The following is a 13,081-nucleotide window of genomic DNA, read 5'->3' as shown; positions in this document are numbered from 1 at the left end:
AGATGGTAGAGCCTGTTTTCCCATGCCAACTAAAGCTTTTGCTAAACTGGTCCGAGTGCTGTTGTATCCCAGTCCTGCTGGTGATTGTATTACTTTGTGCGTGGAGTTGTTGTGGAATTTCTTCCCTGTTCTTATTTTCCTCCTAAGCTCTTTTTATCTTATACGTGTGTGTGTGTGTGTGTGTGTGTGTGCGTGTGTGTGTGCGTGTGTGTGCCATGATATACAAATGTGGTTTTCCCTGTTTATCTATTTCTGTTGGCTTTATTACTTCTGACCCGGTTGTCAAGAGGGGTTAGGGGTATAAGATCAGGGTTGGTCAGGAGCAGGGCAAGGAAGGCGGCCCAGATATCCTCAGCATAAGAGGTAACTCTAGGATTAGGGATTGCAAGGGTCCCCTAGCTTGAGGGCCAGTCTAGGAGCCCCGGTCCCCTGCTTTCCACCTACACCATTACACCTTGTTGCATATTCTGGTTCTGTGTATAGGGTCTGTAACCTTCATTGCCTTTGGTTTGGTCCCACAGATCCTATTTAGATTCTAGTTAACACCCTTATGAGTGCAGTTTTATGAGGATGCAGGGCATATTTTTTTACGAACAGCTAATTACTTTTTTTAGTTTTCCAATTACATACATGTTTTATGGGATAATTTGTACTATTATATAGAACCATTTTGAAGTCCAATTAATATTTTATATACTTTTTGGGGGTTAATATGCAAAAAAAAAACAACAAATCTGCAATTATGGCTATTATTAGGTTTTTTTTTACAATTATTATGCGGTATAATCAATGTGTTAACTTTATTCTGGATGTCATAACATTTGCAGGAAAACCAGTTTGATCACTTGCAATAGAAGAACAACAGCAGTGGGCGTTGAACTTTACCATGCTTGATCCTTCTTTTCCTCTTGACATCATCTCCTAAGATAGTCAGCCTCTTTTGGTGAAGATGGCGGATTTATTCTTTGTATGGAAACCATTGGTAATCACTGTTGTTGCAATGACAGGAGTGATGCTTACACTGCACATTATAAGCAAACATGTACTGTAAATGGAGGTTGCATCAATTGTAACATTCTGACCTACTTGGGTGCTGGTTGAGGTATCACAGGAACTTTTTTATTTAAAAAGTCCAGCTGGTTTATTTTCAGTCTGCATAAACCGCTCCGCAACAAAACATAAAAAAAGCCTTTCTCCGGCATAAAGGTTCAAACATCTATATATATAATTGCCTTATTCTGTCTGTCTGTCTGTCTGTCTTGCTCCAAAATTGTGTCCTTACGGTGACACAAAGCTGATTGGCCGCTGGGCTCGCCATGGCCCCGCCCCCCCGCACGGATTGGCCGCTCGCCTCGCCTCGGCTCCGCCCCCCCACGGATTGGTCGCTCGCCTCGGCCTGGCCCCGCCCTCCGCATGGATTGGCCACTCGCCCCGGCCCTCCGCACGCATCGCCAGACATAACCTTGCGCTGCTGGGATCTTGACGGAGCCGGTGAACGCTGGTAACCATTATACACATCGGGTAACTAAGGTCCCTTAGTTACCCGATGTGTATCATAGTTACCAGTGTACACCGGCTCCGTCACGATCCCAGCAGCGCCAGACATAACCTTGCGATGCTGGGATCTTGACGGAGCCGGTGAACGCTGGTAACCATTATACACATCGGGTAACTAAGGTCCCTTAGTTACCCGATGTGTATCATAGTTACCAGTGTACACCGGCTCCGTCACGATCCCAGCAGCGCCAGACATAACCTTGCGATGCTGGGATCGTGACGGAGCCGGTGAACGCTGGTAACCATTATACACATCGGGTAACCAAGGTCCCTTAGTTACCCGATGTGTATCATAGTTACCAGTGTACACCGGCTCCGTCACGATCCCAGCAGCGCCAGACATAACCTTGCGATGCTTGGATCTTGACGGAGCCGGTGAACGCTGGTAACCATTATACACATCGGGTAACTAAGGTGCCTTAGTTACCCCATGTGTATCATAGTTACCAGTGTACACCGGCTCCGTCACGATCCCAGCAGCGCCAGACATAACCTTGCGATGCTGGGATCTTGACGGAGCCGGTGAACGCTGGTAACCATTATACACATCGGGTAACTAAGGTCCCTTAGTTACCCAATGTGTATCATAGTTAAGAGCGTACACCGGCTCCCGGTACACATGTGCAGGGAGCCGGCATTATACTCCTCTCCCCCCAGGACTACTCCTCCTATTATAGTCCTCCTATTATACTCCTCTCTGAGTATAATAGGAGAACTATTATAGCATGGGGGATGTAGCACGATGGGGTGCGCAGCATGGGGGATGTAGCACGATGGGGGGTGCGCAGCATGGGGGATGGAGCACGATGGGGAGTGCGCAGCATGGAGGATGGAGCACGATGGGGAGTGCGCAGCATGGGGGATGGAGCATGATGGGGGGTGCGCAGCATCGGGGATGGAGCACGATGGGGAATGCGCAGCATAGGGGATGGAGCACGATGGGGGGTGGGCAGCATGGGGGATGGAGCACGATGGGGGGTGCGCAGCATGGGGGATGGGGCACGATGGGGGTGCGCAGCATGGGGGATGGAGCACGATGGGAGGTGCACACCTCCCCCCAACACACACACCACACACACACTGGGAACCACAAACACCGCCATACACAGACACCCACACACACAGACAACGCCGCACACACACAACACCCAACACACAAACACCGCGGCATACATAAATATACGCACATACCGCACAACACACACATTGCACAAAACATACCTCCCCCAAAACACACCACACCCACACAATGATGGAGCACGATGGGGTGCACAGCATGGGGGATGTAGCACGATGGGGGGTGCGCAGCATGGGGGATGGAGCACGATGGGGAGTGCGCAGCATGGAGGATGGAGCACGATGGGGAGTGCGCAGCATGGGGGATGGAGCACGATGGGGGGTGCGCAGCATCGGGGATGGAGCACGATGGGGAATGCGCAGCATAGGGGATGGAGCACGATGGGGGGTGGGCAGCATGGGGGATGGAGCACGATGGGGGGTGCGCAGCATGGGGGATGGGGCACGATGGGGGGTGCGCAGCATGGGGGATGGAGCACGATGGGAGGTGCACACCTCCCCCCAACACATACACACAACACACCACACACACACACTGGGATCCACAAACACTGCCATACACAGACACCCACACACACAGACAACGCCGCACACACACAACACCCAACACACAAACACCGCGGCATACATAAATATACGCACATACCGCACAACACACACATTGCACAAAACATACCTCCCCCCAAAACACACCACACCCACACAAACCGCGCAACACACACACAACGCTACAGACACACAGCGCTCCACAAACAACGCAACACACGCAACACACATACAACACCGCTCTCACCCCCCGCCACACCCAGACAACACCCAGAACATGTACAGCGCCCTACACAAACACTTGGTAACTACACACATCAACAGCTATATATATATATAACAAAAATCATACATTAACTACACAATACGTAAATTCTAGAATACCCGATGCGTAGAATCGGGCCACCTTCTAGTAGAATATAAACAGTCCGATCAGGGTAAGACTTGTTACCTTGAGACAGGTGTCCCACTGGAGGTGTAGCAAACTCCACACACAGGAACCTTGTTAGGCTATTGGTGTCCATTTTATATTATGTACCCCTCCCAAAAGTGGCACTCAGACCCGCCCATCTCTCTGGGTACTCATAAAACCTGGCCTTGATGAGCCCTAATAACTTTCTTAGTACTAGGTGTACTAGAGCTTGCATCTGGGCTTACATCACAGAGGATAACAACCTCTGTGATACATACCTCCCATCGACTATGTGTCTGGCAGCCTTCTTACATACCTCCTCCCTCGGCCTAAAGTCGTGGGACTTGGCACCTTCCACTACCATACAATTGATTCTTAATAAAACACATCTGCATTACCATGCAGTTTTCCGGGTCTGTGATTTACATGGAAGGACAAAATCTTGAAGGGCTAAGAACCAACAAGTAATGCAAACATTCTTCCCTTTTCCCTCATCCATCTGAGCAGGGCATGGTCTGAAACTAATCTAAACTTTCAGAATAAAAGGTAGTGCTATAGCATGTCAACCGCCCACTCAATGGCCGAGCACTCTTTTTCCACAATAGAATCGTTCTTTTCACAGGCCACCAGCATCCTGCTAAGGCACAATATTGCGTGTTCTTCACCATTGATGGTCTGAGACAGGAATGTTCTTAATCCGACCTCTGATGGATCTGTCTGGACCACAGATTTCTTTTTGAAGTCGGTTGCCACAGAGACTGGCTATTCACATAGAGCAACTCTTGAAAACCATCCCTGCCACTGAAGTCCATTAGGAAATCATTGACTTCGTACACTTAGAAGGTCTGTTCGGGGTGCAGCAATCATGGCAAAGTTCGGGATGAACCTTCTGTAATACCACTCGATTCCAAGAAAGGCCCTAACCTGCTTCTTCGAAAGTGGCCTCCGAAATTTTGGGTTTTGCCCACTTCATTGATTTGGGGTTTGATTTCGCCTCTTCATACTACAGAAACAGGGTACTTGGCCTCTTCTTTCCCCATGACACACTTCTTTGGGTGTAAAGAAAACCCCACCTTCCTTAGAGCATCAAACACCACCTGGACCTTTCTCAGATCACTTTCCCAATGCAGGCTGAAGATCATGATATCATCTTGGTAGGCCACTGTGTAACTCTTATGTGGAGCCAGGATCTGGTCCATGGCCCTCTTGAAAGCTCTTTGTAACCCAAATGGCATCTTGGTAAATTGGAAGCATCCATCAGGCGTAGAGAAGACAATCTTCTCCTTGGCATCTTGTGACATGGGAATTTGCCAATATACCTCCCCAGCCCAAGCCTCTCAATCTGCTCATCAGCACAAAGCATCAGAAACACATCAAACTTGGAGACCTGATTCAGCTTCCAATAGTTATTGTACAATCTCCATTCACCATCAGGTTTCAGAACTAGGACAATTAGACCCCTCGATGACTCTGAGACTCAGCATTCGCTTCATTTCCTGGGAGACCAATTTCCGTTGAGTCTTGGGGATTGTATACTGCTTCAGATTCACCCATGCATGTGGTTCCATCAGAATGTCGTGTTCTACAATCTGTGTACAACCCGGCAATTCACAGAACAGGTCGCTGTTTCATTGAAGCAATTCCCGGCACTGCTGTTTTTGGGCCTGTGACAGCTTTTCGGCCACCGTGACCCCTTTAGACTTGGACATAAGGCACAGAGTTTTACCAAGCTCCCTGCCTTCCCACAGCTTGATAATATTGACGTGGTAAACTTGAAGGACTTTGTAATTTACCTCTCCAAGTTTCTCTACCACTTCATAGGGCCCCTGCCTCTTGCACTGAAACTTACTTTCCACCATGGGAATCAGCACTATAAATTGGTCCCCAGAGCTGAATTGTCTCTACCTTGCTGACTGGTTGTAGACCCTTGCTTGGGCTTCTTGCTTCTGGTGGAGCTGCACCTTCATGATGGGTATTACCTTCACAATCCTCTCTTGTATCAGGGCTACCTGCTTGATGATGTTCCTCTAGGGTGTAACTTCAGCTTCCAATTTTTCCTTAGCTATACCTAGAAGTCATACCTAGAGGTCCCCATGGGTGTTGGACATAGAGGAGTTCAAATGAAGAAAATCTGGTAGAAGCGTCTGGAACTTCATTGATGGCAAAACGGCAGATATGAGAGAAGACAGTCCCAGTCCTGGCCATCCTTCTCTACAACCTTCTTCAGCATAGCCTTTAAAGTTTTATGAAATCTCTACCAGGTTGCCTGTCTGCAGATGGTACTCCGACGTCTTCAGTTGGGTAATCTGATGGACTTCACACAATTCCCTTTGCTCATAAAGGAAGTTCCTTGGTCCATCAGGATCTCGTTCAGTATTCCTGTCCGAGCTAAGATGTGGCCCATCTCTCGGGCTATGCTTCTAGAGAAGTTTCCTCTGGATACCATGATGCATTGTCGCGTATCACCAGTATATATTGATGTCCTCATGTAGACTTGACTAGTGGTCCTACTAGATCCATAGCCATTCATTCAAATGTATAGCACCATGGAATCAATGGTGCTCTATAAATAAACAATAATAATAATAATAAAATGGCACCTCTATAATGGGCAACAGCACAAAGTGACTATGGAAGTGAGAGGTTGGAGCAGTTAGTTGGCAGTTGAGACAAGACCTACAATAGTTTAATATCTCTCAATGACACCCAAACTAGTAGAACTTCCGAAGGATCCGCTTTTTTGATTTGTCTATGCCCAAATGACCACCCAAGACATGCAAGTGGGCAATGTCCAACACCCTATGCCTATATAGCCCGGGTACCAACAACTGCTGTATTGTCTTCTCTCTTAGCTTAGTCACTCGTTATAGTAAATCCTTATTTACTGCAACATGTGGGTACCTGGTGTCAGCCCCTGGCTCATGAGCAACCTTGTTTATGATGGTTACATTATCAAATGCCCCTTTTAGTGTTAGGTTAGTCCCAAAATTCCTCTGGTCACCCAGGGATGTCGGCCTCTGAGAACGCTGCCTCCTCCTATTGCCCACAAGCACACAGAAAGGAAACCCATTAGACTCAAGCTGCGATGGGGCTTATTTAGGGGAAAAATGGCTCTTAAAGGAGCAATTGGGCATTCCCACCTTCACCCATAAATCTCAGTACAAGACAAAATCCTGGCCTATTATGATTGGGTGCAATAAATTTTGGACCACGCTGACCTCATGGGATTCAGTACCCTGGTTCGTCTCAATGACCACTCTGGTCACAGGATAGGTTTTAGCATCCTCATGGACACCACGAATGCTGATCTTCTTCCCAAGAATGAGTCAGAGAGGGAATGTGGCCCTCACCAGGGTCACCAAAATTTTGGGGCCCCCATGAGGCTCCGCCCAGGCTCCACCCCAACTCTGTCTCCACCTTGCAAACTTTCCACACTCACCTCCATTCTTGGAAAATCGTGTGTGTGTATGTGTATATATACTGTATATATATATATATATATATATATATATATATATATATATATATGTATATATATATATATACTGTATATATATATTCACAGACACACACACACCCTTGAAGTTGTTCCAGAAAATGAAGTATTTCCCTCAGAGAGTTAATAATACACACCCTACACCGCCCCTCTCCATAATATACAATCTACTTCGCCCCTCTCTATAATACACGCTCTACACCGCCCCTCTCCATAATATCTCTCCCACACTGCCCCATGTATAATATCCCCCAAACACACACTGCCTCTCTGTATAATATACACGCAATGCCCCTGTGTATAATATCCCCCACACACATACTACTCTGCTGTGAATGTCGTCTGCGTGGGTGCTGTTTTGGTGCTCCCTCTGGTGGCCAGGAATGGTAGTGAAGCTGAGTCTGGGTCTGTGACTCAGACAGGTGTCGGCGTTAATTGGAAATTAACAAAGTCCTATTGCAGACAAGCCTGGTGTATATAGGAGAACACTTTTTGCCTTGCCGGTGGTAGTTGAATTTTCCTCAGTCTTTGAACCTGGCTTGGAGTTTCTTCCTTCCCTGTTTTCCTATGCAAGACCTCTACAGATAAGTTTGCAAGCTTTTGCTTTGCTTTCTGGTTTACACCTTAGGGTGTTTCTTTTTCTTTTTGTTTGGTTTGGAATCTGTTTTCTTGTAGGTGAAGATTTGCTTTTCAAGTTTGGTGAGCATGGGGGTTCCCCCTTTGCTAGCTCTTCTGCAAGAAAAGGGAGATTCTCCCTGTCGAACTTTATTATTTGCACTTTTGTATTTTTGTGTTCTTTTTGGTATTTTGTTATTATTATTATTTATTTTTATAGAGCCATTTATTTCATGGCGCTTTACATTGAAAGAGGGTATACATACAACAATCATTAACAGTACATAACAGACTGGTATAGGAGGAGAGAGGACCCTGCCCGCGAGGGCTCACAGTCTATAGGGAATGGGTGATGGTACAATAGGTAAGGATAGAGCTGGTTGCGCAGTGGTGTACTGGACTGAGGGTTATTGTTGGTTGTAGGCTTGTTGGAAGAGATGGGTCTTGAGGTTCCTCTTGAAGCTTTCCACGGTAGGGGAGAGTCTGATATGCTGTGGTAGAGCGTTCCAGAGTATGGGGGAGGCACGGGAGAAATCTTGTACGCGATTGTGGGAAGAGGAGATTAGAGAGGAGTAGAGAAGGAGATCTTGTGAGGATCTGAGGTTGCGTGCGGGTAGGTACCGGGAGACTAGGTCACAGATGTAAGGAGGAGACAGGTTGTGGATGGCTTTGTATGTCATGGTTAATGTTTTGAACTGGAGTCATTGGGCGATGAGAAGCCAGTGAAGGGATTGGCAGAGTGGCGAGGCTGGGGAATAGCGAGGGGAGAGGTGGATTAAGCGGGCCGCAGAGTTTAGTATAGATTGGAGGGGTGCAAGAGTGTTGGAAGGGAGGCCAGAGAGCAGAAGGTTGCTGTAGTCGAGGCGGGAGATGATGAGGGCATGCACTAATGTTTTTGCTGAATCTTGTTCTCCCATTATTTACAAGAGTACCTGATATAGTGGGGATGAGGTTGTTTGACCTCCAGGGCCATTTTTACTTTCAGGAGATTGGTATTTTTCTGGAGGGTGTTGTACTGACCGCAATCAGTTTCCTTTTCTTTCCTTTGTATCTAGGTAGTCGGGCCTAGCCTTTGCTAAATCTATTTTTACTATCTGTGTATCATGTTTTCCTACATCACCGTAATATTTATATGTCAGGGGCTGGCTATTCCTTTGGGGACTTTTCTGAAGCAAGTAATGTGGGCGTCACACGAGACGATCTATCGTGCGATATGTCGTCGGGGTCACGGTTTTCGTGACGCACATCCGGCATCGTTCACGACGTCGTCTTGTGTGACACCTAAGAGCGACTCTTAACGTTCGCAAATTGGTTGTAAATCGTGTATCGTGTACATGTCGCTCATTTTTAAAAAATCTTCTAATCTTATTTGCGCAGATTGTTCATCGTACCCGGGGCAGCACACATCGCTCCGTGTGACACCCCGGGAACGATGAACACAGCTTACCTGCGTCCCGCCGGCAATGCTGAAGGAAGGAGGTGGGCGGGATGTTTACGTCCCGCTCATCTCCGCCCCTCCGCTTCTATTGGGCAGCCGCTGTGTGACGTCGCAGTGACGCCGAACAACCCACCCCCTTCAGGAAGTGGATGTTCGCCGCCCACAGCGACGTCACTCAGCAGGTAAGTATGTGTGACGGGGGTTTAACGACTTTGTGCGACACGGGCAGCGATTTGCCCGTGACGCACAAACGACGGGGGCGGGTACGATCGCTCGTGCGATCGCACGATAGATCGTATCGTGTGACGCCCGCATAAGATTTCCTCATTTCTATCTTTGAGGTGTAGCTAGTTTCTCCGGTTGTGATGTGGCGTCTAGGTGTTTAGGAACGCTCCACGGCTACTTCTAGTGTGGTCTGATAGTTAGGGGATTGCGGTCAGCTCAGGTTCCAACTACTCTTGTTTTTCTTGGTATTTTTCTACTAATGAGATTGTTTTGTAATCTTGCACAGTTACCGGATCACAACACTACTCCTCTGTATAATATCCCCACACACTGCTCCTCTGTATAATATCTCCCTCACACACATTGCTCCTTTGTATAATATTCCCCAAACACACTGCTCCTCTGTATAATATTCCCACACGCACACTGGTCCTCGGTATAATATCCCCTTCACACACACACACACACACTGGTATGTATGTCCCCATCCTGGGCGCTTCCTGGTATGTATGTCACCATCCTGGTTTATTGTCCCCCTCCTAGCATATATATCGTCCTCCTGGTATAAAAAAGTCCCCATCCTGGGAACCTCCTGGCATATATATCCCCATCCTGGTTTATTTGTCCCCATCTTGGTATATATATATATATATATATATATATATATATATATATATATATATATCCCATCCTGGTATGTATATCCCTGTGCATCCTGGTATGCATCTTCTGTGAACATTCTGGTATATATGTCCCCATCCGGTTTTTTGTCCCCTTTCTAGTATATATGTCCTCCTTCTTGTATATATATTCCCTTCCAGGGTCCCTATTGTTGTATATATATCCCCCACCAGGGCACATTCTGGAATATATGTCTCCATCCTGGGTTTTATCCCCTTCCTTGTATATATGTCACCTTCTACGGCCCCTCCTGGTGTGTGTATATACATACACGAAATCACCCTCCTGTGCACATTCTGGTATAATGTCCCCACCCTGGTTTTTGTCCCCTTCCTGGTATATATGGTCTCCTTTTTGTATATATGTCCCCTTCCAGGACCACTCCTGGTGTATACCTATCCCCCTCCTGGGCACATTTTGGTATAATGTCCCCATCCTGGTTTTTGTCGCCTTCCTGGTACATATGTCCTCCTTTTTGTATATATCCCCTTCCAGGGCCTCTCCTTGTATGTATGTTTATCTGTCACAAAAAGAAAAAAAACAACCATTTTACTCACTCTCTCCAGTTCCCATGTCACGCAGCATTCTCTCTGAGCTGCGATGCATTTCAGCTGAATGGGTTCCCCCAGCACCCCAGGAGATCTACAGCTCAAGGAGCGGCTACCATTCCCCGCCGAATGCCATGTCCTTGCCACCTCCGTGTTGCCCACAACACTGTCATGAGGTGCAGAGTGATGACCTCATCACGCTGGGCAATGCGATAACGCACCGCCTCCCTGCTCTGCTCCACTTGCCTTGCTTCCGGCCACATGGCTAATTTGCATGCAATGCTCTAGAACAGCTTCGCCTGCAATTTAGCTGTATTTGCAGAGGCTGAAGCGACACCGCCGGGCCCCTGCTGCGGCTGTGATTAGGACCCAGTGAAAAGGGGGGCCGAGGTTTCATAAAGCTAGGTAATTATCCCGGGCCCCCCCTCTTCACCGGGCCCAATGCAACAGTCATGGTTGTAATGCCCTGATGGTGGCCCTGTGTGTGATTGCAATGTGTTCAAGCTGTTGTTGTTGCTACCTCTGTTTTGTCTTTCTTTGTCGGTGAGGTTGTTGACTTCTGTTCTTGTCCCTTCCCACCAGGTGGTGGGTTGTGCAGGGGGGGTCTTACTATTTGGGACAAGGGCAGGAGAGAGGGCCTAGGTTGGGGGCCTGGATCTCCCTACCTTCAAGGGTACCTTGGTGTTAAGGTGAGTGCAGGGGCCCCAGCCTTAGTGCCAGTATAGGTTTCCCTTTGTTTCCTTGTCATCCATGACAGCACTTCTCTTAAGGTGAAGATGCCTTAAATACCTGAAACCTCTCAGCTGACGTGAGAGGTAATTCCAAGTCAGGACGCACTGGCCCTTTAAGAAAAGGGGCGTAGCCACGCGCAGACCCTACGGGCATTCCCAGGAGCAGGGCCGGCGTCAGCACCCGGCATACCCGGGCAAATGCCGGGGCCCTGGAGAGCCGGGGGGGCCCACTCGGCCTCGTCAGCTCTGGTGCACCTTGGCCGGGGCCCACTCTCCTTAGTTCTGCGGTCCCCGGGCCGAGTTTCGGGGACCGCAGTCCTCGGCAGGAATCTGCGGCGCCGTCTCTTTAAGGCGCGCAGACTTCCTGGTTTGAACTTCATCTGTGGGCGGAGCTACAGACCGGCATCCTGCTCAGTCCCACAGATGAGAGTTGCAGTGCCAGCCAGCGACCCCCAGCACAGCGTGTCCCTCCGGCGCTGTGTGGGCCCCTTCTCCTCCGTGACCTGAGCGGTATGTGCCCTCCCCAACCCCGATTTATGCCCCCCGGAGCCGCGCGTGTCTGTCTCTGTCTGTATGTAGCAGAGCTAGGTGTGTATGTATATAGCAGAGCTAGGTGTGTATGTATATAGCAGAGTTATGTGTGTATGTATATAGCAGAGCTATATGTGTATGTATATAGCAGAGCTATATGTGTATGTATATAGCAGAGCTATGTGTGTATGTATATAGCAGAGCTAGGTGTGTATGTATATAGCAGAGTTATGTGTGTATGTATATAGCAGAGCTAGGTGTGTATGTATATAGCAGAGCTATATGTGTATGTATATAGCAGAGCTATGTGTGTATGTATGTATGTATATAGCAGAGCTAGGTGTGTATGTATATAGCAGAGCTATGTGTGTATGTATATAGCAGAGTTATGTGTGTATGTATATAGCAGAGCTATGTGTGTATGTATATAGCAGAGCTAGGTGTGTATGTATATAGCAGAGCTAGGTGTGTATGTATATAGCAGAGTTATGTGTGTATGTATATAGCAGAGCTAGGTGTGTATGTATATAGCAGAGCTATATGTGTATGTATATAGCAGAGCTATGTGTGTATGTATGTATATAGCAGAGCTAGGTGTGTATGTATATAGCAGAGCTATGTGTGTATGTATATAGCAGAGTTATGTGTGTATGTATATAGCAGAGCTAGGTGTGTATGTATATAGCAGAGCTATATGTGTATGTATATAGCAGAGCTATGTGTGTATGTATATAGCAGAGCTATGTGTGTATGTATGTGGCAGAGCTATGTGTGTATGTAGCAGAGCTATGTGTGTATGTATATAGCAGAGCTATGTGTGTATGTATATAGCAGAGCTATGTGTGTATGTATATAGCAGAGCTATGTGTGTATGTATGTAGCAGAGCTATGTGTGTATGTATGTGGCAGAGCTATGTGTGTATGTAGCAGAGCTATGTGTGTATATAGCAGAGCTAGGTGTGTATGTATATAGCAGAGCTATGTGTGTATGTATATAGCAGAGCTATGTGTGTATGTATATAGCAGAGCTATGTGTGTATGTATATAGCAGAGCTATGTGTGTATGTATGTGGCAGAGCTATGTGTGTATGTAGCAGAGCTATGTGTGTATGTATATAGCAGAGCTATGTGTGTATGTATATAGCAGAGCTAGGTGTGTATGTATATAGCAGAGCTATGTGTGTATGTATATAGCAGAGCTATGTGTGTATGTATATAGCAGAG

Source organism: Anomaloglossus baeobatrachus, chromosome 4, assembly GCF_048569485.1.
Source record: "Anomaloglossus baeobatrachus isolate aAnoBae1 chromosome 4, aAnoBae1.hap1, whole genome shotgun sequence".
NCBI classification, from domain to species: Eukaryota; Metazoa; Chordata; class Amphibia; order Anura; family Aromobatidae; genus Anomaloglossus; species Anomaloglossus baeobatrachus.
This window is presented reverse-complemented; position numbering follows the sequence as displayed.